Source organism: Sarcophilus harrisii, chromosome 1 (assembly GCF_902635505.1).
Source record: "Sarcophilus harrisii chromosome 1, mSarHar1.11, whole genome shotgun sequence".
Lineage (NCBI taxonomy): Eukaryota > Metazoa > Chordata > Mammalia > Dasyuromorphia > Dasyuridae > Sarcophilus > Sarcophilus harrisii.
The window spans coordinates 295,878,430-295,903,553 of record NC_045426.1 but is presented as its reverse complement, the minus strand read 5'-3'; the positions used below and the strand labels follow the sequence as shown (position 1 = coordinate 295,903,553).

General features: G+C 35.0%; 1 protein-coding gene across 3 annotated transcripts in view; it reads right to left on the bottom strand.

Moving 5' to 3' along the window:
* Positions 1–25,124, bottom strand: part of SMARCA2 (SWI/SNF related, matrix associated, actin dependent regulator of chromatin, subfamily a, member 2) — a 278,733-nt gene that overhangs the window by 226,525 nt on the left and 27,084 nt on the right. The window contains exon 1 of one of the 3 annotated variants that reach the window (XM_012542924.3): positions 1,139–1,289. The exons of 1 other annotated variant lie outside the window; for it this stretch is intronic. The gene's annotated coding sequence lies outside the window, so the exon portion shown is untranslated. Of the gene's footprint in view, positions 1–304; positions 592–1,138; positions 1,290–25,124 lie in introns of those variants that run through there. One more of the 3 variants, XM_031943976.1, reaches the window with a different exon arrangement.

Below are 25,124 nucleotides of genomic sequence, written 5' to 3'. Positions count from 1 at the left end.
CGTGGAGGCGGCAGCGGCTGCGGCAGCCCCTGCACGCAAGCTGTAGCTGCCGCCGCCCCAAGCATGCCCCCTCCAGATATGCACCAAACCAATTCCCCGTTTCTCTGCCAGGCAGGCATTGAGGTGGGCACTCACTGGCACATAGAGAAGACAGGGGGAAGGCGAGCACCGTGTGCGATTCTTCTACAACCTTCTGTTCACCTTTCCCACCACCACCAGCACTACCATACAAGTCCACCAATCTGTCATCTTAGGAAAAAAAGGGGAAGGAGGGGGAAGGTAAAGGCATTGAAGTTCAACATACCGGCTGGGTTCCTGCCTCAGCTGTTTGCTGCTGCCATCGCTGCCCACCGCCGCCGTGGGCACAGCGGAGCTAAGCCTCAGCTTCCCCGACTGTTGCTGCTTTAGATCTATTTCTATCCCCGCCGCTGCCCCAGCTCTAGAAACAAGTCCCTGGGAGAAAGCAGCCAGGGGCTACCAGTGCTCTATGACAAGCTTTTGATTTTGTGCTCTCCTCCCCCTCCAACTGTTACTATGATCTTTTCTTATTATGAACTGTCGTGTTTCCATCCTCCCTCCTTTCCCCCTTCCCCCTCCCTTCCCTTCAGAGGTTTTTATTGGAGCGGGGGGATGCAACCTTGCTTATCTATCTATCTATCTATCTATCTATCTATCTATATTGTGTGTGTGTGTGTGTGTGTGTGTGTGTGTGTGTGTGTGTTTTGCAACCTTGAGTTGGCTGTGCATCGGTGACTTGGTAGCCAGGTACAGGATTGTGTTTCTGGTTTTTGTTCTTGTCCCCATTAAGTGGTCATGACTACTGTTATTATTAGAACCCAATTCTCTTGGAAACTTTCCCTCCTCCCCTCTTCTACAATCACCCAGGTGCTGTGTAGTCTGTTTCTTATTCACCTGAGACCAGTGAGGAATGTTGTTGTTTTGTTTGGCTGCTCCCTCGCTTCTTCCCTTGTTTTGGTCCCTGTGCATGTACAATCAATAATGATTATGATAATAATGAATAAATCTTAATGAAGGCTGATTGTGCACCGGAGGTGGTTGTGCGACAGCAGTGGCTGCAGGAGCTGGGGGGGAAGGGAGGGGAGGGAATGGGGGAAAGGGAGTTGTAAGTTATATTTACCTTGCTTGTGAAGAGTATGCTGGATGGATCTTCTCCCTCTCTGAGTCACCCAGAGTACAGAAACAGATCTAGAGAGGACTAGATTATGAATATGACTTCATTGATGACAGCCTTCCCCTCCTCTTCCTAAACTCGGGCCCCTCCTTCTTACTCCTCTCTAAGCCCAACCCCCTGACGCTAGAGGCTCCGGAAGCTGCTCTCCCGTTGGCTGAGTGTGGCGAGAATTCCTGCCCACCCCTGCCAGGGTTGGTGGGCCTGTGCTGTCACTCGGCCTCCTTAGCTACTCCGGGGGGGGGGGGGGGGGGGGGGAGTGATGGTGTGGAAGAATGTACCTTGAGAGACAGCTCTACTGTATGCGCGTAGGCATGTGTGCCTGTAAAGGTTCCAGCCTTCGCTCCCTGTTTGTACATGAAACCACATAAACTGCGCAGGACAGACTAAGCCTGCCTGAGTTGGCTTGTTGATGTGCATGGTTTACGATGGCTTTTGCAACGATTGGTTGTTGGGCTTCCTCCCACTCCCTCCACCCCTTTCCCTGGTTTTAATTTCCCCCCTCTCAGCTTCGCGTTGTTTTGGGGAAGAAGGAGCTGGAGGCTTACAGAAAGGAAGGGTAGTAGTAGTAATAGCTTGTAGTAGTGGGGGGGAGGGGGAGAGGAGAAAGAGGGGCGGGGTATGGAAAGAAATTGCTGGGATTGAACTGTGCTAGCAATTGCCATGTCTAATCTGGAAAGAAGGTTGGAATTGGGGAGGGAGGGGAAGGGGGAGAGAGAATGAGACAGATTTGGAGATGCACCAAAGGCTGGTTGTTATAAGAAGGGGATGACCATTGTCAAGGCTGCAGAAACTTCCTCCCTTTCCCGTTCCCCGCCTCCCCCCTCCCCCGAATTATATTTGTAAATCTGCTTTTTCCAAGAAAGGAGGGTGGTACAAGGAACATTGTAATAACTTGACTCTCTTCCTATGGACTTTCTCCCTTCTAAATGTCACTGATCCCTCAAAGCTATAATCAGCTCTGTGAAGCTTATGGAGAAATAGGGACACCTCCATTTACTCTAGGAACCAGGGCTGCAATCTTACCTTTCTTAAGCTATATTCTGTTTGCAAAAAAACAACAAACAAACAACTATTAATAATTTTTAAAATACAATCATTGGGGTGGAAGTAGGAAGAGAGTAGAAAGGAGGGAAGGGAGTAGGTAGTTGGGCCATTGAATCTGGTTTTCTTGAAAACAATTTTCTGGTAATCTGTATTCACATTAATCTCTATGTCTACCTTCCTACACTTACAAGCAATTAAGATTTCAAACTAAATGCTCCTGGCACTTAAAAAAGGAGAGAGAGAGAGAGAGACCTCAGCTTCTAGTGTTCCTTGAAATATAAGCACCCTAAGCCTACCAGGCCATCAATATTTTCCTAGAGAAATTTTTTTATGAACTGTGAAAGAACATGTTGGAAGATTTTAAATCAGAGATCTGTTATTTTAGACTCAGATTAATGTAAGCATTTGCCTCTAAAAATTAACTGTTCCTATATGCTAGTGTTATGAAAAGTTTAATTTATTCCTTATTTTGCCAAGTAACAGCCTAAATTAGTCATTGAAAGTGCATTGTGACTATTTTATAAAGAATTTTTTCCCTAGAGTAAAATCCTATTTTTAAGAGGCATTTTACTGTTGCAAAATTGATTTTATTTGAGCAACAATGTCTGAATGTCTTTCTTGTAGTATGTTTAAAACTATCAGCTGGAGAAGTTAAGGACCTGAAGCAATAAAAAAAAACACAGAATGCTCCATATGGTCATTAAGTGACAGGTACTGTTTATATTGCTCCCTTGGTCCATTGCTGGCCAAATTAGAATTTGTAATGGCATGCTTATAATGCTGGGGATACAATGTTAATTGTCACTGATACTTTAGTTTCCCAAGGTCTTTTTACTTGATTACCAACTTCAGCATTTCCTGGAGTAGTATCCAAGAGAATCAATTAAAATAGTATGTCCCCATATGTCCAGTAAAACAACTGTTCTTTTTTTTTTTCTTTTCTACAGGACATGCCAATATACCTATTAACCAAAGAATCTACAGCAAAAGATACTGAATAAAATTAGGTATATAGTAAAATACACTATTTAACGTTCAAACAAATCACAACTAATAATAAAGTTAAATAATTGTGTTGCCCATAAGTGGGTGAAATTTAATGTTGAGTTTTAGTGGATAATATTTAATCTTGTTAAGACCACATATTTTCCAATATTTCGGCAGGAGAGATTACAGTTTATTCCTTTCTAAAAAATATGGCTCTTGTCCTCTTTGCCCTCTCCATTACAATTAAAACCAGTTTCATGTAAAAACCAATCATCTTGACAAAATACCTTGGAAGAAGACTTTTCAATCCTGAAATTTTTTCCTACTTTGGGTGGGAGTGGAGGAAAATCTGTATGGATATGTATGAGATATGTGAGTGTCCAATTATCCAAGTTGATAAGTATTCATCAACTATTTATGTGCAAGGTATTGTGCTAGATGCTGAGTATTCAATGGCAAAAATATAAAAGTCATGTATACATCTGTATACATATATGTATATATATATGCATTTAAATTTGTAGATGTATATACCTATAGGCAGGTACAAATATATGGACATGTAAATACATATATATGCTGGTATATATGTTATACACATAGCTACCTATATATCTTTATGTATATGTATGTACATATATAAATGTATACATATTAATCTAAATTCTTTTTCCAATTTATTTCCCTTCATTCTTCTTTACCCTTTAGATCCTCGCCAAATGGAACTTAATGATACCCCTGAATTCTATTTTTAATTTTTTGTCTACCTACTTTTGTACAGGCCTACAAGATATTCTATTCATCTAGGTGGCTCAGTGGCATTGAGCCTGGAGACAGCAAGAAATGAGATCATATCCAACCTTAGACACCTGCTAGCTCTGAGCTCCTGAGCATTTAACTTCCGTTTGCAGTTACAGGTAGTTAGGTGGAACCATAGTGCATCGAATGCTGGTCCTAGAGTGGAGAAGACTCATCTTCTTGAGTTAAACTCTAGCTTCAGACACTTACTGGCTATGTGACCCTGGGCAAGTCATTTAACTTTCATTTTCCTTAATCTATTGGAGAAGGCAATGGCAAATCACTCCAATATCATTGCCAAGAAAACCCCAGGGACACTATTGGTGTGTTACAGTCCACAGGGTAGACACAACTGAACAATAACAACAATATGAAGTTATTCTCTCATTTTAATCTCTTGAAATCTTTTCCTCCCTTCAAAATTTTGTTCAGGTGAGTCTTCTAGCAGCAAGCTTTTTGTAATCCCTCTACTGGCTGGTCTTTTTTTTACTTCTCAAATTCGTAGATGTTTCCTTATCTGTTTCTGTGTTATATCCTGTAGTAAAATGTAAGATACTTGAAGGAAAGGACTATTTAAAAGTTTTGTCATTGAAACACATTAAATGTGTATGTGTATATATATATATATATCAATATGAATATATGTATATATATGAGTTTATTTGTCTGTATATATTGTTATTAATGTATTATATATTTTCCTCATTAATTTATATGATTATTATAACTGCGTCTTTCTGCATGATTTTTCAAGAAACTATGGAAATTCAAAATTTCAAATAAAAACAATGTCAATCAGGAAAGCAATGTCAATATTATTTCCTAGCACTTACATTCCTTTGTGTGGTAAGAAAATAGTAATCTCCTTCCCTTGATTTATTTAAATAGATCTTATGAAGAGTTTTTTTTTTTTTTTTGGTAAATAATATGCATTGTACAAGCAGGAATTTCATACAATATTGCTAGCTGGTACTGGAGAAATCAAATTGTATCCTATCCCTTTCAGATGTAGAATAAACAACATGAGATTCATTTTTCAAGAAAAAGCAAAATTCAACAATTAATGGGTGGTTTTTCTCTTTCTATCTTGGAATCCAGAGATAGAGGCTTTATTCTTATGTCTTAATTGACACTTTTCATTTGTGTATGACCAGGTATATTACTAGAAGTTCTTCAAAAAGCAAATAAATGGCTTTAAAAATTGAGATCTGGGTCACAATTGTTAAAAAGATATATAGCCAACAAACATTTCTAGACTTAAAAGGAGAAATTATTCTTCTGATCAAAATGTTGTCTAACTATGATGAAAAAAGAGTAGTGAATGAATGAATTTTACTTTAGATGACTATAGAAAAAAACAAATTGAGCCAATTGTCACTTAATTTTATAATTTAAACTTTAGCTAGTACTATTATTGTGGATATAATGCTATAGTTTAACAAGTAATCATTAAAATTAACTCAGAGTTTTCAAAAGGACTTTTGTCAGTGTTGATTATGAGGTTAATGCCCAACATTGTAAATTACCATTTTTTTTTATAAAGTAAACATTTTTGATGGCCAACTTTAATGTGGATATTTGACAGAAAGTAACTTTCAGATATCTATAAAGGGCTTCAGATAACAATCTATTTAAAAAATAGATTAGGCTCAGGTTGTATGCATGGATTAATTTTGCAGAAGAAAATAGATATGTATGCAGGAATATTTTAATGTATTAACTTTACACATCATAACATGGAAAAATAGAAGGATCGGTATTAGTAATACTTTAGTACACTTTTCTATCCTTTCCTCCTATCATGATTCATTAGTATGGGAAATAGATTTTATCTAACATGTACTCTTAGAAAGTTAACTTAGAAAAAAAAGTTTATATATATATATATAAAAGTTACTTGGTGACAAGTGAAATGACTTGCCCAAGATCAAATGGACATTATGTGTTAGAAGTGGTCTGGAACTCACCTGTTATTGCCTCTAAGGCCAGCTCTCTCTCTGCTATAACATCACACTATGTCTTGCTTTTCCTTTAAGAAATTATAAATGTGAGACAAACATCTTAATAATTTTTTCCATGCCACTTGTGAAATCGTTGGCAAGTTTCTGCACTTTACACATGGAACATGTCTTTACTTTCTATGATTTCTATGATTTAGCATTTCATCTCACAATCCAATTGCCAAACAGAAGAATTCCTTTGTTTCCTGAGAATTCTGTAGGCCCCTAGGACTGCTGAGGAAAATTTCATTCCAAAGGATTTTCTATATTCTATTCTAAGTGTTACTGTTGACTTGGCCTGAAAGAGTTTAAAAAGATTTTTATCATGACATCAACAAATTTTTCTATGGGGCTTTGATCCAAATTCCTGGCTGTGATTCAATAAAGCATAAGAACTAGAATTTAACATCCCTAATTCTTTTATTAGTATAATAGTGAGTGAATGTAAAAACATTCTCTTGTTATGAATTTACTAAATATTATACTTTATTTTGTCTTGCTCCATGTCTATAATCTTCCCCTACCTCCATTCCATTCCACCCCTGCCACATACACACTTTTTGCTTTACTTCCTTCTAAGTATTCCTACTAAACTCTATAATCAACCACAAAGAATTCCTGAGAAGAAAATATATATTCTCCTAATTACATATACTCTTTATTTTAGTTTTGTTGCAATATTCTTCTTTTAAAACTTTCTGTAATTGATAGAAACCAATCAATTGCGATTAATGGAAAGACACATACATATACATTTCTCTTACTTGTAACTCCTTTTATTTAGAACTTTTTCTTAAAATATTTCAATTTTACTTGCATTAGACCAACTGTCATTTCCTTATCCCAGTTCAATTCACTTCACAGGAATATACACTGCCATTGGTCCTATATTAGTCATTTAACTGAGATAGGACTTCAAATACAGACAATTCAGATAAAGATTAAAATAGTAAGAGGACATATTTTCAGGATTACTAGATTTTTAAAAAAGGCTACAGGCAAACAATAAACATTTAGAAAAATTTCAGCCACAATAAATGTAGGCCACAAATAAAATACTTTCTATAACAATTTAAGGTATTCTTTGTTTCAATTTTCTACAAGGTTTCAAGAAAAGAAACTGCTGGATGTATAAAAGAGTTATGAGAAGTTTCAGATAGAGGTTATATGAAATTGAAATATGCACAGAACACAATTTTACCATGTAGGAGTTTTTATTTTTCCTTCACATAAACTCTAGTACATTGCCATGCCTTCAATGAGAATGGGACATGAAAGGGCAAGTTTAGTCTGGATATGTGTGCATCTAATTGCATATCTAACAGAATTTATGGAGACTATTCTTTGGGCATTTTATCTGGCAAAACTTATTGGACTGAGTCTTTGAATAAAATAGCATGCATAAGGGAGAAAAGAAGATATTTCTCAGAGTTCTAGACAACACTCTTAAGACTATAAATTACAATGAAGTGGCAACGTGGATTGGTGGAAGGAGTTTTCTCCCTGGAGTATTCCCTATATCAATGGAATAATAATAATAATAAAAGAACCAACTCCTTAACACCTTAATATAAATTATTTTGTGCTTGGCTTAATATATAGTTATTTTAAAAAAAATTATTCTGCCACTGAAAGGTGTTTGAAGTTCTGAGAAAATATGTATTGAATTGAACAATTTTTCCTCCAAACACATTCATTAATTTAAGGATATTTCTTTTCAAATGGTAGTACTGATTTTTGGAAACACAGGAATTTTTTTTTACTCAAGGAACAATATTAGCTGGAACTATCATTTGCTGTTATTGTTCACTAATTTTTCAGTCATTTCCGATTGTTCATGAACTCATTTGGGGTTTTCTCACCAAAGATGCTGGAGTGGTTCACCATTTCCTTCTTCAGCTCATTTTTTATTTTTATTATTTTTTCTTCTTCTTTTTCTTTTCTTTTTTATTATAATAACTTTTTATTGACAGAACCCATGCCAGGGTAATTTTTTACAACATTATCCCTTGCACTCACTTCTGTTCTGATTTTTCCCCTCTCTCCCTCCACTCCCTCCCCTAGATGGCAAGCAGTCCTATATATGTTAAATATGTTGCAGTATATCCTAGGTATAATATATGTGTGCAGGACCGAACAGTTCTCTTGTTGCATAGGGGGAATTGGATTCAAAAGGTAGAAATAACCCAGGAAGAAAAACAAAAGTGCAAACAGTTTACATTCATTTCCCAGTGTTCTTTCTTTGAGTGTAGCTGCTTCTGTCCATCATTGATCAATTGAAACTGAGTTAGGTCTCTTTGTCAAAGAAATCCACTTCCATCAGAATACATCTTTATACAGTATCGTTGGTGAGGTATATAATGATCTCCTGGTTCTGCTCATTTCACTTAGCATCAGTTTGTGTACGTCTTGCCAATCATCTCTGTATTCATCCTGCTGGTCATTTCTTACAGAACAATAATATTCCATAACATTCATATACCACAATTTACCCAACCATTCTTCAATTGATGGGCATCCATTCATTTTCCAGTTTCTAGCCACTACAAACAGGGCTGCTACAAACATTTTGGTATATACAGGGCCCTTTCCCTCCTGGATCAAATGGTATGCATAGTTTGATAACTTTTTGTGCATAATTCCAGATTGCTCTCCAGAATGGTTGGATTCGTTCACAACTCCACCAACAATGCATCAGTGTCCCAGTTTTCCTGCATCCCCTCCAACATTCATCATTATTTTTTCCTGTCATCTTTCCAGCTCATTTTTTAGATGGGGAAACTGAAGCAAATAAGATTAAATCACTTGCCCAGAGTCATACCCCTAATAAGTATGACACTGAATATGAATTCATATTTTCCTGATTCCAGGCCCAACACTTCATCCATTGTGTCACCTAGCTGCCCATAGAACTATCATTACCTAATCCTATATGTATTCCTTTCTGGCCTACCTAGTCCATTGGTAGGTAGGCAGTCACCTGGTCAATCACTATTCATCACCTTTGCAAGTCATAAACATTTATTATTTATTATTGTTAAGCACTAGTCACACACACACACACACACACACACACACACACACACAGAAAGATCAAAGATCATCCTTCTTCTCAAGGACCTCATAGTCTATTGAGGGGTATAACATGCAAATAAACTAAAAATAAGGAAAAAGGGAAATAATCACCAGAGGTAAAGTATTGGAGAGGCAAGGAGGACATTGGGAAAGACTTCCTATAGAATCTGGAATTTTAGCTGGGACTTGAAGGAAACCAGAAAATGCAGAAGGCAGAGATTAGGAAGGAAAAAATCATTATCCTGAGGCTTCTACTGCCATTTCCTATGCTAGCATAACTAACTACTTTCCAATTTAGAAAGAGAATTAAATAATAAACATATAATCAAATAATGTAGACAATCTGTCTTTTCAAACAGCTCTCAAATGTTGCTATAACTAGGATAAGATATATGATTATCTTATTATCTTTTTAATATTAATACTATCACTACTTATAATAGTCACTGTTAATAAAATAAAATATTTAAAACCTGACCCATTCATCTCAGAACCTTTAATTAAATGCACAAAATGATTTTTTAAACTACTGATTTTTTGAGAACCAGAAGGCATATTCATTTTACATAAAGAAACTGAGGCAAGAGGCAACTAGGTGGTACAGTGGATAGAGCACCAGCCCTGAAGTCAGGAAGACCAGAGTTCAAATTTGGTCTTAGACACTTAACACTTCCTGGCTGTGTGACCCTGGGCAAGTCACTTAACCCCAAATGCCTTAGCAAAAAAAAGAAAGAAACGAAACGAAAAGAAAAGAAAAGAAACTGAGGTATACCGGTAGATTGAAACCACTTCCTCCAACATCACCAAAGACCTCCTTTACTAAATTTAATGAATTTTAAAAACTATTTAACATTTTTCATCTCTGCTGTTTTTTGACAACCTCATCTTCCAGGATTCCCTTTTCTCCTTTTATTTCACCGCTTTTTCTTGGTTTTCTTCCTACTTGTACAACCATTCCTCAGTTTCCTTTGCTGGATCATCATTATAATTCTACCCATTGAGTAAGAAGAGCATTATGAACCCTTTTCTCTTTTCCCTCTACCTATCTCTCCTGGTGACCTCATCAGCTTCATAACTTCATAATTTCAAATATCATCTTTTGGAAGGTAATTTCCAAACACATAATTTATGTGTGTCCTAGATAGGTTATTTATTCCACATGAGTAATCCAAATGTGGCTCATAGAAAGTATAAACAGATATCTATGAAAATCTGGCATTGTACTAGAATTATATCTTTCTGCACTCCTAAATATTGCTAGGCTAGGGTCACAATTCTTAGATTCAGAACAAAAAGCCATTTTCCTGGTTGTTAGCCCTTAGCTTGAACTTAACAATTTGACTCCTTCTTACTGCATGTTAGGTATACAATAGTCAATACAAATAATGGATAATTAGTAAACCTACTCATCCAAGCAAACAGCAAAGGCTATTGGAGAAATTATGCGGAATAGAAAATCTTAAATAATATATAAGCATGAATGAGGTCTTTAGATGGGAATGAAATGAGATCTCACTTCAAGCAATGAAGAGGTCATGATCCCCTCAAGGGTACATTTCCAGAAATCTCTAGGTAGGAAAGTTGGAGATGAGTCATTTTGAATACCAGACATCTGTAGTTTATAGTTTTCTACAGATGTCTATAGTTTTCAAAGTAATCTTCTCTCTGTCTCTTTATATCTGGAATTGTTTCAGAAGATTCTGGCATTATATGTGTCCTGTTCCAAAGAACAAAAGTCTCTCCTCTCCACAGCTCTTTAGATAGATATAGATATAGTCAACCCTAATATCTTGTCTGAATTCTAACCTAAATTATAAACTGCCTGATAAACATTTACATTTTAATATTCTGTAAACAAGTCAAACTCAACATGCCCAAAATAGAACTCCTTATATTTCTTCCAAAATCTATGTGGTTTAAAAGAATTAGTATTTAGTTAAGATCGGGCTTGAAATCCTACTCTTACAGATGTGAACATGAAATCATTTAATCTTTCAGTATCCCAGGCTCTCCAATATAAAACTGTATTGATGGAATGAGTTTGCATATCTATAGAGGGCTGGAACTTTGGAGAAGATACTTGAAACAAGGCGTTAACTCAGTAGAATTGAGGAGATAATGATTCTCTAGTATACATATACTTACTTAGCATGGTGATGTAATGGTTCTCTAGTTCACACATACTCAGTATACTGTAATAACATAATTGTAATAGGGTATTTAAACTGGGAACAATGTCAGACTCAGAAGGAGACTGGTTGAGATTGGCAGACTGGCAGACTGCTGGGTGAGACTGGGTCTGATTTTGACTGGGTCAGACTATGACAGACACAGACTGTGTAAGAGACAATAAAAACTTTGGACTCTATTCTTGTCTATTCTCATGGTGTCTATCCTGCTGAGACCAATATCCTTCTGGAGGACCTCCAGAAAGCTAGCCTGAACATTATACATACCAAAATGAAACTTAGTATGTTTCTTCCAAAATCCATGTCATTTTTGAATTTCCTAATTTCCATTGCTATCCTTCTCATTACTACCTTGGAGTCGTACTCAATTATTCAGTAGCTGCCTCCATATCCAGTCATCCCCCAAGTCATTTTGATCTTACATAAACACTATCTCTTATACTAACCCCCAGTTCTTGACTTGCTCAGTGTTTACCCTAACTCTCAGTTACCAGCATATTATATTTCCTGCTTTCAGTTGCTTTTGTCTCTAATTCATTGTTCACATAGCTGTTAACTTGATATTTCTAAAACAAATATGTTTTTAACATCACTTCTCTTTCTCACTTAAAATCTTAATATCCTCCTATTTCTTATGTGGGGAAATACAAATACATCAGTCAGGTATTTAAAGCTTTCTATAATCTGTCTCCTACCTACTTTTCCATGATGATTTGCTGTGACCCCCCCATTCATTTTATATTCCAATCAACTTGTTTTGATATGTACTCTTCCTATCAGAGTTCACCTTCCACTTTTGTGGATTTTCACCAGTGTTTTTCCACCTCTGGACTATCTTCTTCTCCATCTCTACCTGGCAGTATGCCTAGCATCCTCCAAATCACAACTCAGTTGCCACTTCCAACATGTGGTTTATATAGATCTGTAGTGATTAGAATTCTTTCTTTCTTGAAATTGCTTTCAATTATTTTGTATAAACTTTTTTTATTTATTGTATATATGTTGTATTGTCAGTAGAATGAAATTTCTTGGAGAAGGATTGTTTAGTTTTCATCTTGGTCTCCACAAGTACTTAGCACATGACTTGGCTTAATAAGTGTTTGCTGTATTGATTTACATGATTTTAGGTAACTTGTCCAAGAAAATATGAGTAATTCATGAGAAGAATGGGACTAGAATTCATGTCTTTAATATAAATTCTGTAGGAGTGTACTCCTTTTCAGATATGGGTAAATTTGTGAGTTGTAAGGGTCAAAGACAGATAAAATGTGACACTTTGGGTAACAAATTCATAAATCCAGGGAAGCAGCAATAACAATTGACTTGCCTCAATTCATAGACTACCATAGTGCCTCATTTCTTATTAATTCTCTATTAATTTTCAACAGATCAACAAGAGAAACTTAGAGTTAAAAGACTCTGATCCCTAAACCCTTTAATTGATTACATGACCACCACCTGAAGTTTTGGCCATCATAAGTTAGTCACCATAATTTAGAATGAAGTCTTTCTTTAGAAGGAAGAAGAATTAGAAAAGAAATTGAAAGACTAGTCCTTAAAAAACTATGACCCATTTCCTGAGAAATGAAGTAGAAACTTAGAGCCCATGGTAGGGAACAGAACTACAGAACATGGTAGAGAATAGAATTTTGAAATAATACAATTCTATCCCGGTAGAGGACTTCAGCTGACCTAAGGGGGAAGTGGTAGAAAATACAGATGCCATTAAATTTATCAGAGGAACAGTCTGATCTACCAGCAGAACAATTAAACCAAGGGAACCTAGTGGATCAGCTTGTTCCACTGTGGTCCAATAGCCATGAAGGCCTACTCTAGCTCTGTAACAGAGTAACCTTGTCTAGTAACAGAACCACTTGTGCAACTCAGATGTCACTTCTAGCAGTAAGCATTTTGAGTACAGTTTGAGAAAAAGAAAAAAAAAACATTGAAGCCCCATATTTCTGGAGAAATATTAGGGCCCTGAATTTTGAGAACTGTGAGTTACCTTGGCGATATGAATTCCCTGTATGTGTGTCATACTATTATAGCTTCAAATTTGAGTCCAATCTTTAACAAAAATTTATTCACATATAGGTATTCAAAGTATGTAGGAGAAATGTTTTTTTAAATAACTTTTTATTGACAGAACCCATGCCAGGGTAATTTTTTACAACATTATCCCTTGCACTCACTTATGTTCCGATTTTTCCCCTCCTTCCCTCCACCCCCTCCCCCAGATGGCAAGCAGTCCTATACATGTTAAATAGGTTACAATAGATCTTGGATACAATATATGTGTGCAGAACTGAACAGTTCTCTGGTTGCTCAGGGAGAATTGGATTTAGAAGGTATAAATAAACTGGGAAGAAGAACAAAAATGCAAGCAGTTTACATTCATTTCCTAGTGTTCTTTCTTTGGGTGTAGCTGCTTCTGTCCATCCTTGATCAACTGAAACTAAGTTAGATCTTCCCTTTGTCAAAGAAATCCACTTCCATCAGAATACAACCTCATACAGTACTGTTGTTGAGGTATATAATGATCACCTGGTTCTGCTCATTTCACTCAGCATCAGTTCATGTAAGTCTCGCCAATCCTCTTTGTATCATCCTGCTGGTCATTTCTTACAGAACAATAATATTCCATAACATTCATATACCACAATTTACCTAACCATTCTCCAATTGAAGGGCATCCATTCATTTTCCAGTTTCTGGCCACTACAAATAGGGCTGCCACAAACATTTTGGCACATACAGGTCCCTTTCCCTTCATTAGTATCTCTTTCAGGTATAAGCCCAGTAGTAGCACTGCTGGGTCAAAGGGTATGCACAGTTTGATAACTTTTTGGGCATAATTTCATATTGCTCTCCAGAATGGTTGGATTTGTTCAGAACTCCACCAACTAATTCTAATTTCAGTAGAAAAGCCTCTGATCCTGATTTCAGTGGAAAAGTCTGTGACCCTGATTGAGTAGAAAAGTCTCCTCAACCCAGAGAGTTAAAGTAGAATTTCAGCTAAGATGGGACAGATGTTTAGAAAACAGCCTTCTATTTCTGTACAAGGAAAATGTTTAGAGAGCATGTTCAAAGTTATGGAAAACCAAGGTCTGATTATAATTATGGAGCAGATCACTGAACTTTTACAAACTGTTAAGAACATATGTCCTTGTTTCTCTCTGGAGAAAGAATTGGATCTAGATGAATGGAACTTAGTAGGAGAGGATCTTTGTCAATTCTGTAATAAAAATGGCCCTAACTCAATTTCTAAAGACATATTTAATATATATAATTTAATACAACTGGCTATAAGAAGTTATTTAAGTGTTAAAATGAAAAAGAAGAAAGTGCCAACTAAACTAGGTGATAAGCAGGAAAATTCAGATAAGAATGGAGTTAAGTACAATTCTGAGTGTGATATTTCACAGCAGGAGGAATTAGATCATTCCTCATCTCATGACCCTCCCCCGTCATGGGTGGAGGAAGAAGAGGAAGAGAGAGAGGCAGAAACACAGTCAGCATCTCCTGTGAAGCAGAATATGACAAGATTAGAAGAAGCATTAATTAAAGCAAAAAATATAGGAGAAGATATATCTGATTTTATACATGCATATCTTGTGATTGAAAAGCTTGACCCTTCAGGTCAAAAAGAGAGAAGATACACTCCTTTTAAAAATGTGTTCATAGCTGAATTTAGCTTCTCTTTCAAGCTTCATCTCCTTGAAGCCATTCTCATTTCCTCAAAGGGAACATTGGTGACTTAGACGCTAGTGAACAAATGTGGTAGTTCTGTTATCATAGATTGGGAAAATAAATCAGTACAGAAACACAAGTAGATTTCTCCTTAGAGAATCTTAGAGTTAGAAAAGAAGGGCCAGTAAGGTCAAATACTTAAATTCCCCCATTGTACAAGTGTAGAAATTATAACATAACACATGACTATTTCAAGGTCTCATACATACAACCATACAAGGTCTGGTTTTGAACCTCATGCTACAAGCATCATTTACTTTGCTCTGCTATACTAGTCTCCAACAGTTTATTTATCCATAAATTCTCTTGAGGTGATTTGGTTAGTTGGGCTTCACATTACAATTTGTAGATTCATTATCCCTCCCATCACTCTTTTTTGTTTTATAAAGTGATACTGCTTTTAATTTTATCCTCCTCAGTAATGTTTTTCATGTATGTGTATGTGAGTGAGAATGTATGTGAGACTGGGTCTCCCTAGTTCACCTAGGATTTCAAACCCAATGGCCTCTTACAGGCCTGAATAACAGGGAAGCTTTGATCTGTTCAGTTTCTAAACTGAGTTAGTTCAATTTGCTTTAGGCAGCCTTGTTTCTTACCACCACCACTCCCAACTTCTCCAGCCCTTCATGGGGTTTAACACATTGAAAATGAACTTCAGCAATGAGGAAACCAAACTATCACTCTTTGCAGATGATATGATGGTATACTTAGAGAACCCCAGAGATTTTACTAAAAAGCTATTAGAAATAATCCATAACTTTAGCAAAGTTGCAGGTTATAAAATAAATCCTCAACAGCATAAAATATTTGGGAATCTCACCAACAAAATCCAACAGCAAGAGATACAAAGAGAAATTCCATTCAGAATAACTGTCAACAGCATAAAATATTTGGGAATCTATCTACCAAAGGAAAGTCAGGAATTATATGAACAAAATTACAAAAAACTTTCCACAAAAATAAAGTCAGACTTAAATAATTGGAAAAATATTAAGTGCTCCTGGATAGGTCGAGCAAATATAATAAATATGACAATACTCCCTAAACTAATATATTTATTTAGTGCTATACCAATCAGACTTCCAAGAAAATATTTTAATGATCTAGAAAAAATAACAACAAAATTCATATGGAATAATAAAAGGTCAAGAATCTCAAAAGAATTAATGAAAAAAAATCAAATGAAGGTGGCCTAGCTGTACCTGATCTAAAACTATATTATAAAGCAGCAGTCACCAAAACCATTTGGTATTGGCTAAGAAATAGATTAGTTGATCAGTGGAACAGGTTAGGTTCACAAGACAGAATAGTCAACTATAGCAATCTAGTGTTTTACAAACCCAAAGATCCTAACTTTTGGGATAAGAATTCATTATTTGACAAAAACTGCTGGGATAACTGGAAATTAGTATGGCAGAAATTAGGCATGGACCCACACTTAACACCGTACACCAAGATAAGATCAAAATGGGTCCATGATTTAGACATAAAGAACAAGATTATAAATAAATTGGAGGAACATAGGATAGTTTATCTCTCAGACTTGTAGAGGAGGAAGAAATTTGTGACTAAAGATGAACTAGAGACCATTATTGATCACAAAATAGAAAGTTTTGATTACATCAAATTGAAAAGCTTCTGTACAAACAAAACTAATACAAACAAGATTAGAAGGGAAGCAAGAAAGTGGGAAAACATCTTCACAGTTAAAGGTTCTGATAAAGGCCTCATTTCCAAAATATGTAGAAAACTGACTCTAATTTATAAGAAACCAAGCCATTCTCCAATTGACAAATGGTCAAAGGATATGAACAGACAATTTTCAGATGATGAAATTGAAACTATTACCACTCATATGAAAGAGTGTTCCAAATCACTATTGATCAGATAAATGCAAATTAAGATAACTTTTAGATACCATTACACACCTATCCAATTGGCATAAATTGACAGGAAAAAATAACAACGAATGTTGGAGGGGATGCAGGAAAACAGGGACACTGATGCATTGTTGGTGGAGTTGTGAACGAATCCAACTATTCTGGAGAGCAATCTGGAATTATGCCCAAAAAGTTATCAAACTGTCCATACCCTTTGACCCAGCAGTGCTACTACTAGGCTTATATCCCAAGGAGATACTAAAGAAGGGAAAGGGACCTGTATGTGCCAAAATGCTTGTGGCAGCCCTGTTTGTGGTGGCTAGAAACTGGAAAATGAATGGATACCCTTCAATTGGAGAATGGTCAGGTAAATTGTGGTATATGAATGCTATGGAATACTATTGTTCTGTAAGAAATGGCCAGCAGGATGAATACAGAGAGGCTTGGTGAGACTTACATGAACTGATGCTATGTGAAATTAGCAGAACCAGGAGATCATTATATACTTCAACAATGATACTGTATGAAGATGAATTCTGATGGAAGTGGATTTCTTTGACAAAGAGACCTTAATCAGTTTCAATTGATCAATGATGGACAGAAGCTGCTACACCCAAAGAAAGAACAGTGGGAAATGAATGTAAACTGTTTGCATTTTTGTTTTTCTTCCCGGGTTATTTTTACCTTCTGAATCCAATTCTCCCTGTTCAACAAGAGAACTCTTTGGTTCTGCACACATATATTGTATCTAGGATATACTGTGACATATTCAACATATATAGGACTGCTTGCCATCTAGAGGAGGGGGTGGAGGGAGAGAGGGGAAAAATCAGAACAGCAGTGAGTGCAAGGGATAATGTTGTAAAAAATTATCCTGGCATGGGTTCTGTCAACAAAAAGTTATTATAATAAAATAAATAAAATTTAATAATAATTAAAAAATATTATAGAGGGGATTCTTCCTCAGGTACAGATCAAAGACTACTAAAGTCCCTTCCATCTCAGTGATTCTGTGCAAGGCTGAAGGTCATTTCAACATTTTTTGTTCCCTAATGTCTGTTCTATAATTTTGCTATTTCCAGAATATATGAAACAATGTGGTATAGTGCATCAATAAGTAACTTTAAAATCATAAGTAGCTGGGTTCAAATCCTGGCTCCAATATATACTAGTTGTGTGATCCTGGGCAAATGATTTAATTTCTCATTGTTCTAGTCAGTTCTCCAAGATTTTTGGAGAATATTCTAATCTGAATTGGAAGAGGGAGTTCTACATGCCAGTGATGTCATAGGCCACTCCCTATTCTAGAATATATCATATGCATTTTTAAGTTTCATAGGGTCATACATTTTGAGATGTGCAGATCCTTAGAATTCACTTATTTAATCCCCTCATTTTATGTATGATGACAGTAAAACTCAATGGAGTTAAATTTACCTAAATTCAGGGGTAGGAGTTGAACCCCAGTTCTTTCCTTTTAACTCCTGGGTCAATTTTCTTTCCATTGTTCCATGTTTTACCTCCCATAGTATTCAAATTTGTCTAAATCCTTATCTTCTTTTGAAGTTCAATTTAACTCCCACCCTTCTATGAAACCTTTTCTTTTCTTTTTTTTTTTTAAATAACTTTTTATTGACAGAACCCATGCCAGGGTAATTTTTTTACAACATTATCCCTTGCACTCACTTATGTTCTGATTTTTCCCCTCCCTCCCTCCACCCTCTCCCCCAGATGGCAAGCAGTCCTATACATATTAAATAGGTTACAATAGATCTTGGATACAATATATGTGTGTAGAACCAAACAGTTTTCTTGTTGCTCAGGGAGAATTGGATTTAGAAGGTATAAATAAACTGGGAAAAAGAACAAAAATGCAAGCAGTTTACATTCATTTCCTAGTGTTCTTTCTTTGGGTGTAGCTGCTTCTGTCCATCCTTGATCAACTAAAACTAAGTTAGATCTTCTCTTTGTCAAAGAAATCCACTTCCATCAGAATACATCCTCATACAGAACTGTTGTTGAGGTATATAATGATGTCCTGGTTCTGCTCATTTCGCTCAGCATCAGTTCATGTAAGTCTCGCCAATCCTCTCTATATTCGTCCTGCTGGTCATTTCTTACAGAACAATAATATTCCATAACATTCATATACCACAATTTACTCAATCATTCTCCAGTTGATGGGCATCCATTCATTTTCCAGCTTCTGGCCACTACAAACAGGGCTGCCACAAACATTTTGGCATATAAACCCAGTAGAAACACTGCTGGATCAAAGGGTATGCACAGTTTGATAACTTTTTGGGCATAGTTCCAAATTGCTCTCCAGAATGGCTAGATGTGTTCACAATTCCACCAACAATGGATCAGTGTCCCTGTTTTCCCACATCCCCTCCAACATTCCGCATTATCTTTCCCTGTCATTCTGGCCAATCTGACAGGTGTGTAGTGGTATCTCAGAGTTGTCTCTGGCCAATCTGACAGGTGTGTAGTGGTTTTGGAACACTCTTTCATATGAGTAGTAATAGTTTTAATTTCATCATCTGAAAATTGTCTGTTCATATCCTTTGACCATTTATCAATTGGAAAATGGCTTGATTTCTTATAAATTACAGTCAGTTCTCTATGTATTTTGGAAATGAGTCCTTTATCAGAACCTTTGATTGTAAAAATGTTTTCCCAGTTTATTGTTTCCCTTCTAATCTTGCCTGCATTACTTTTGTTTGTACAAAAACTTTTCAATTTTTATATAATCAAAATTTTCTATTTTGTAGTCAATAGTGATCTCTAGTCCGTCTTTGGTCATAAATTCCTTCCTCTTCCATAAGTCTGAGAGTTAAACTATCCTATGCTCTTCCAATTTATTTATGATCTCATTCTTTATGCCTAGATCATGAACCCATTTTGACCTTATCTTGGTGTACGGTGTCAAGTGTGGGTCAATGCCTAGTTCTGCCATACTAATTTCCAATTTTCCAAGCAATTTTTGTCAAATAATGCATTCTTATCCCAAAAACTGGGGTCTTTGGGTTTGTCAAACACTAGATAATTAAAGTTATTGGCTGTTTTGTCCTTTGAACCTAACCTATTCAATTGATCAACTCGTCTATTTCTTAGCCAATACCAAATGGTTTTGGTGACTGCTGCTTTATAATATAATTTTAGATCTGGTACAGTTAGGCCACCTTCATTTGATTTTTTTTTTCATTAATTCCCTTGAAATTCTTGACCTTTTGTTTTTCCATATGAACTTTGTTGTTATTTTTTCTAGGTCATCAAAATAGTTTTTGGGAGTCTGATTGGTTTAGAGCTAAATAAATCGATTAGTTTAGGTAGTATTGTCATCTTTATTTTATTTGCTTGCCCAATCCAAGAGCACTTAATATTTTTCCAGTTCGTTAGATCTGACTTTATTTGTGTGCAAAGTGTTTTATAGTTTTGCTCATAAAGTTTTTGGTTTTCCCTTGGCAGATAGATTCCTAAATATTTTCTACTATCAGTAGTTACTTTAAATGGGATTTCTCTTTGTAACTCTGACTGTTGGATTTTGTTAGTGATATATAAGAATGCTGATTACTTATGTGGGTTTATTTTATAACCAGTAACTTTGCTAAAATTGTGGATTATTTCTAATAACTTTTTAGTAGAATCTCTGGGGTTCTCTAAGTATACCATCATATCATCAGCAAAGAGTGACAATTTGGTTTCCTCATTGCCTATTCTTATTCCTTTAATATCTTTCTCAGCTCTTATTGCCAAAGCTAGCATTTCTAATACAATATTAAATAGTAACGGTGATAGTGGGCAACCTTGTTTCACTCCTGATCTTATTGGGAATGGTTGCAGTTTGTCTATGAAACCTTTTCTAATCCCCATCCCTTCAGCAACCACCTTGAACTCTTATAGCACTTACTTTTTATATTATTTATTTACTAATTAACTATCTATTATTATTCACATTTTTACATATATGTTTTATCAATCAACCATCCTTTAAAGTTATCCATGTCTGTATTCCATTCCTATTCCTGTTTGTATGCTGAACTTCTGACATATGGTAGGTATATGCTTAAAATTTATTTATGACAATGTTCACTTTTATCCTATCTGCTGGCATTGCTATAGTAGTGTTGATAGAAATAGTGTTGACAGGAAGAATTGGAAAGAAATTCAACATAGTGCTTTTGATGCTATGTATCTAAAAAGCAAAGTTATCAATTTTATGTCCTAGGGATTTATAATATATTTCACCTTGCAGTATAGAAGTAATAACTGTCATGTCGAGGCACAAAATGAACATTTAAGATAGTGGGGGAAAAATGAAGACTTTTAAAAACATGTAATTATGACATAAAATCTTACTCTAACCAAGTACAATAAAATTTAATAACAGATTCACAGTAACAAATATTGATTTTTGCCTTGGAATGAGTTAGCTTTGTATAGAGACAAGATGACAAAATATTTCCATGAGGTGGCAAATTCTTATACTTTTCTATGAAATTGTTATAGTATAGTTCATCTAGTTCATCTATTCAACAAGTTTTTTTAATAAGCATTACCCGGCACCATATTGAGATTGAAATATATGCTAAAGATACCAAAACAAAAATTATCCATTCCCTTCCATCAAAAATTTTAATCTATTGGAAGGAGTATCATATATTTATAGATAATTATAATATGAAATATGGTATGATAGGAGTGAATGAGTAAGTCAGAAAATGTGCTGTTAAAAAAATCTAAAGGCATTATATTTCACTTTTATCCACAGGGACACAGAACGATATGGGAAATAGGTAGTAACCGAATAAGGCTTCATAAGTTCTCTAGAGATGCTGCTCACATTTTCCTGATGCCTGAATATCTTCTTGTTCTTTTGATTTTAATATGTCTAAAATCAAACTTATTCCCCCGAATCCATCTAGTGCTGTGGATTTTTTTCCTTCAGAACCTCATTGGGTAGCTTGTTCAATTTCTTTTTTAAGATTTTAAAAAATATTATATTTACTCATATGTTATTTTTGGTAATTATTTTGGTAGATATCCATTTCACTTGGACTATCAGATTTATTGGCATACAGTGAATTTGCCCTTTTTATTTTTGATACTGGTAATTTGGTTTTATTCTTTCTTTTTAAAACCAAATTAACAAATGGCTTATCTATTTTATTATTTATTTTTAAATTAATCTAGTCCTAGTTTTTTTTTTTTAAACTAACCCAATGGTTTCCTTCCCTTCAATTTTATTAATTTCTCTTTTGATTTTCAGTATTTCTAATTTATTATTTAATTGGGGGTTTTAACTTGTTCCTTTTCCAGTTTTTTTAGTTGCATGCCCAATTCATTTGCTCTTTCTCAGTTTTATTCATGTAAGTTTTTAGAGATATAAAATTCCTCCTAAGTATTGTTTTGGGTGAATGCTCTAAATTTTGGTATGATGTATATCATTATCATCATTCTCTTTAATGAAATGATTTATTATTTCTTTGATTTGTTTTTTGACCCACTCATTCGTTAGGATTAAATTATTTAGTTCCCAACTAAATTTTTACCTACTTAACCCTTTATTGAATATAATTTTTATTGAATTATAAGCTGCAAGGGATGCATTTTCTGCATTTGGTTATTTCTGCCTTTTTGTACTTGGTTGTGAGACTTTTATGCCATAATGCATGATATATTTTTATGTTAGGTGCCATATATTGCTGAGAAAAAAGGAATATTATTTTCTATTCAGTTTTCTCTAAATGTCTATCATATCTAACTTTTCTAAAATTCTATTTACCTCATAAATGTCTTTCTTATTAAAATTTTTGGTTGTATTTGTTAAGTTCTGAGGTGAAAAAGTTGAGATCTCTCCCTGGTATGGTTTTGGTATCTATTTCCTCTATAATTCACTTAATGTTTCCTTTAAAATTTTGGATGATATACCTTTGGGAGCATATATGTTTAGAGTTGACATGTTTAGAATTTCATTGTTTATAATGAAAGATGTCAGTTACTTATTTTTTTAATTAGATCTCTTTTTGATCTTTTTCTTAGATCATGATTTCTATCCTTGCTTTTTTTTTTTAGCTTCAGCAGAAACATAAAAATTTCTTCTCCAGCCCCTTGTCTTTACTCTGTGTATGTCTTTAATTTTTTTTTTTAATAAGGACCACATTTTTGTTTTCTGGCTTTTAACCCACTCTGATATCTACTTCTATTCACATTCAAAGTTATTTTTTTCTAGTCTTCATTTACTATTTTTTAAAAATAGTTTTTCATTTTCAAAATATATACAAAGATAGTTTTCAACATTTATCCTTGCAAAATCTTGTGTTCAAATTTTTTCTCCTTCCCTCCTCATCCTCTTCCCTCCCCTAGATAGCAAGTAATCCAATATATGTTAAACATATGCAGTTCTTCTACATGTATTTCCACAATTATCATCTTGCACAAGAAAAATCCGATCAAAAAGGGAAAAAAATGAGAAAGAAAAGAAAAAGCAAGTAAACAACAAAAAAAGGTGAAAATACTATGTTGTGATCCACATTCAGTCCCCACAGTCCTCTTTCTGAATGCAGATGGCTCTCTCCATCATAAATCTATTGGAATTGACCTGAATCACTTCAATGATGAAAAGAGCCGTGTCCCTCAGAACTGATCATTGCATAATCTTGTTGCTATGTGCAATGTTCACTTGGTTCTACGCACTTCACTTAGCATTAGTCATGTAAGCCTCTTTAGGTCTTTCTGAAATCATTATGCCGATGGTTTCTTACAGAACAATAATATTTCATAACATTCATATGCCATAACTTATTCAGCCATTCTTCAACTGATGGACATTCACTCAGTTTCCAGTTCTGGTGCCACTACAAAAAGGGGCTGCTACAAACATTTTTTGGCACATGTGGGTCCAAAGTTATTATTTTTAAATGCATATTTATCATCCTATTTCCCCCTGTTTATCATTCTCTGTCTGTCTCTATTTGTATCTCTCTCTTTGTTTTTTGTCTCCCTCTTTCACCTGTCCCTCCTCAAAAAAATTTTTGCTTTTAATTTCTGCCCCTAATTTGCCCTCCCTTCTATTAGCACCCCTTTTCTCACATCCCCCTTTCCTCCTCTTTCCTTGTAGAATAAAACAGATTTTTTAAACCCAACTATGTGTGTATATTACTCCCTCTTTCAGGCAATTCTTATGAAAGTAAGATTTATATTGGTCTTCATTCCTCCCCTTTCCTTCTTCTGTTAAAGCTCTTGTTTTTGTGATTCTTTTTGTTAGATAATATATACCATTCTACTTCTCCCTTCTGCTTTCTCCCTGTACATTCATTTTTCTCATCCCCTAATGTATGTATGTAGGGTTTTTTTTTTAAATATCATCCCATCATAGTCAATTCACACTTTTCTGTCTATGTGTACTCCTTCTGACTATCTTAATAAGGATAAAGTTCTTAAGTGTTATCATCTTCCTATTAAGGATGTAATCAGTTTAACCTTATTGAAAACCTTAAGATTTCCCTTTACTGCTTGATTTTTTAAAATGCTTTTATTGAATTCTATATCTGAAAATAATTTGGTTGTTGTTTAGCTCTGGTCTTTTCATCAGGAATGCTTAAAAATTCTCTAATTCGTTAAATATTTTCCCCCTTGCAGGATTACGTTTTCTGGATATGTGATTTTTGGTTGTAATCCTAACTCCTTTGCCTTCCAGAAAATTATATTCCAAGCCCTTAATCCTTTAATGCAGAAATTGCTAAATCTTGTGTTATCTTGACTGTATCTTCATGACATTTGAATTGTTTCTTTATGGCTGCTTGAAGTATATTTTCTTTTAGCTAGGAGCTTTGGAATTTTAACATCACATGGGGAATTTTCATTTTAGGACTTCTTTCAAGAGGTGATTGGTGAATTTTTTCAGTTTTTATTTTACCCTGTGGTTCTGGGATATCAAAGGAGTTTTCTTTGATATTTTCTTGAAATATGGCAAGGCACTTTAAAAACAATCATGGCTTCAGATAATCCAATAATTCCTAAATTATATCTCCTGGATCTATTTTCCAGATCACTTATTTCTCCTGAGTAGATATTTCACATTTTCTTATTTTTTTTTCATTCCTTTGGTTTTTGTTTTATTGTTTCTTGATGTCTCATGGAAGCTTCCACTTCCCCAATTCCAATTTCAATAAATTTTCTTCAGTTAATTTTTTTATCTTCTTTC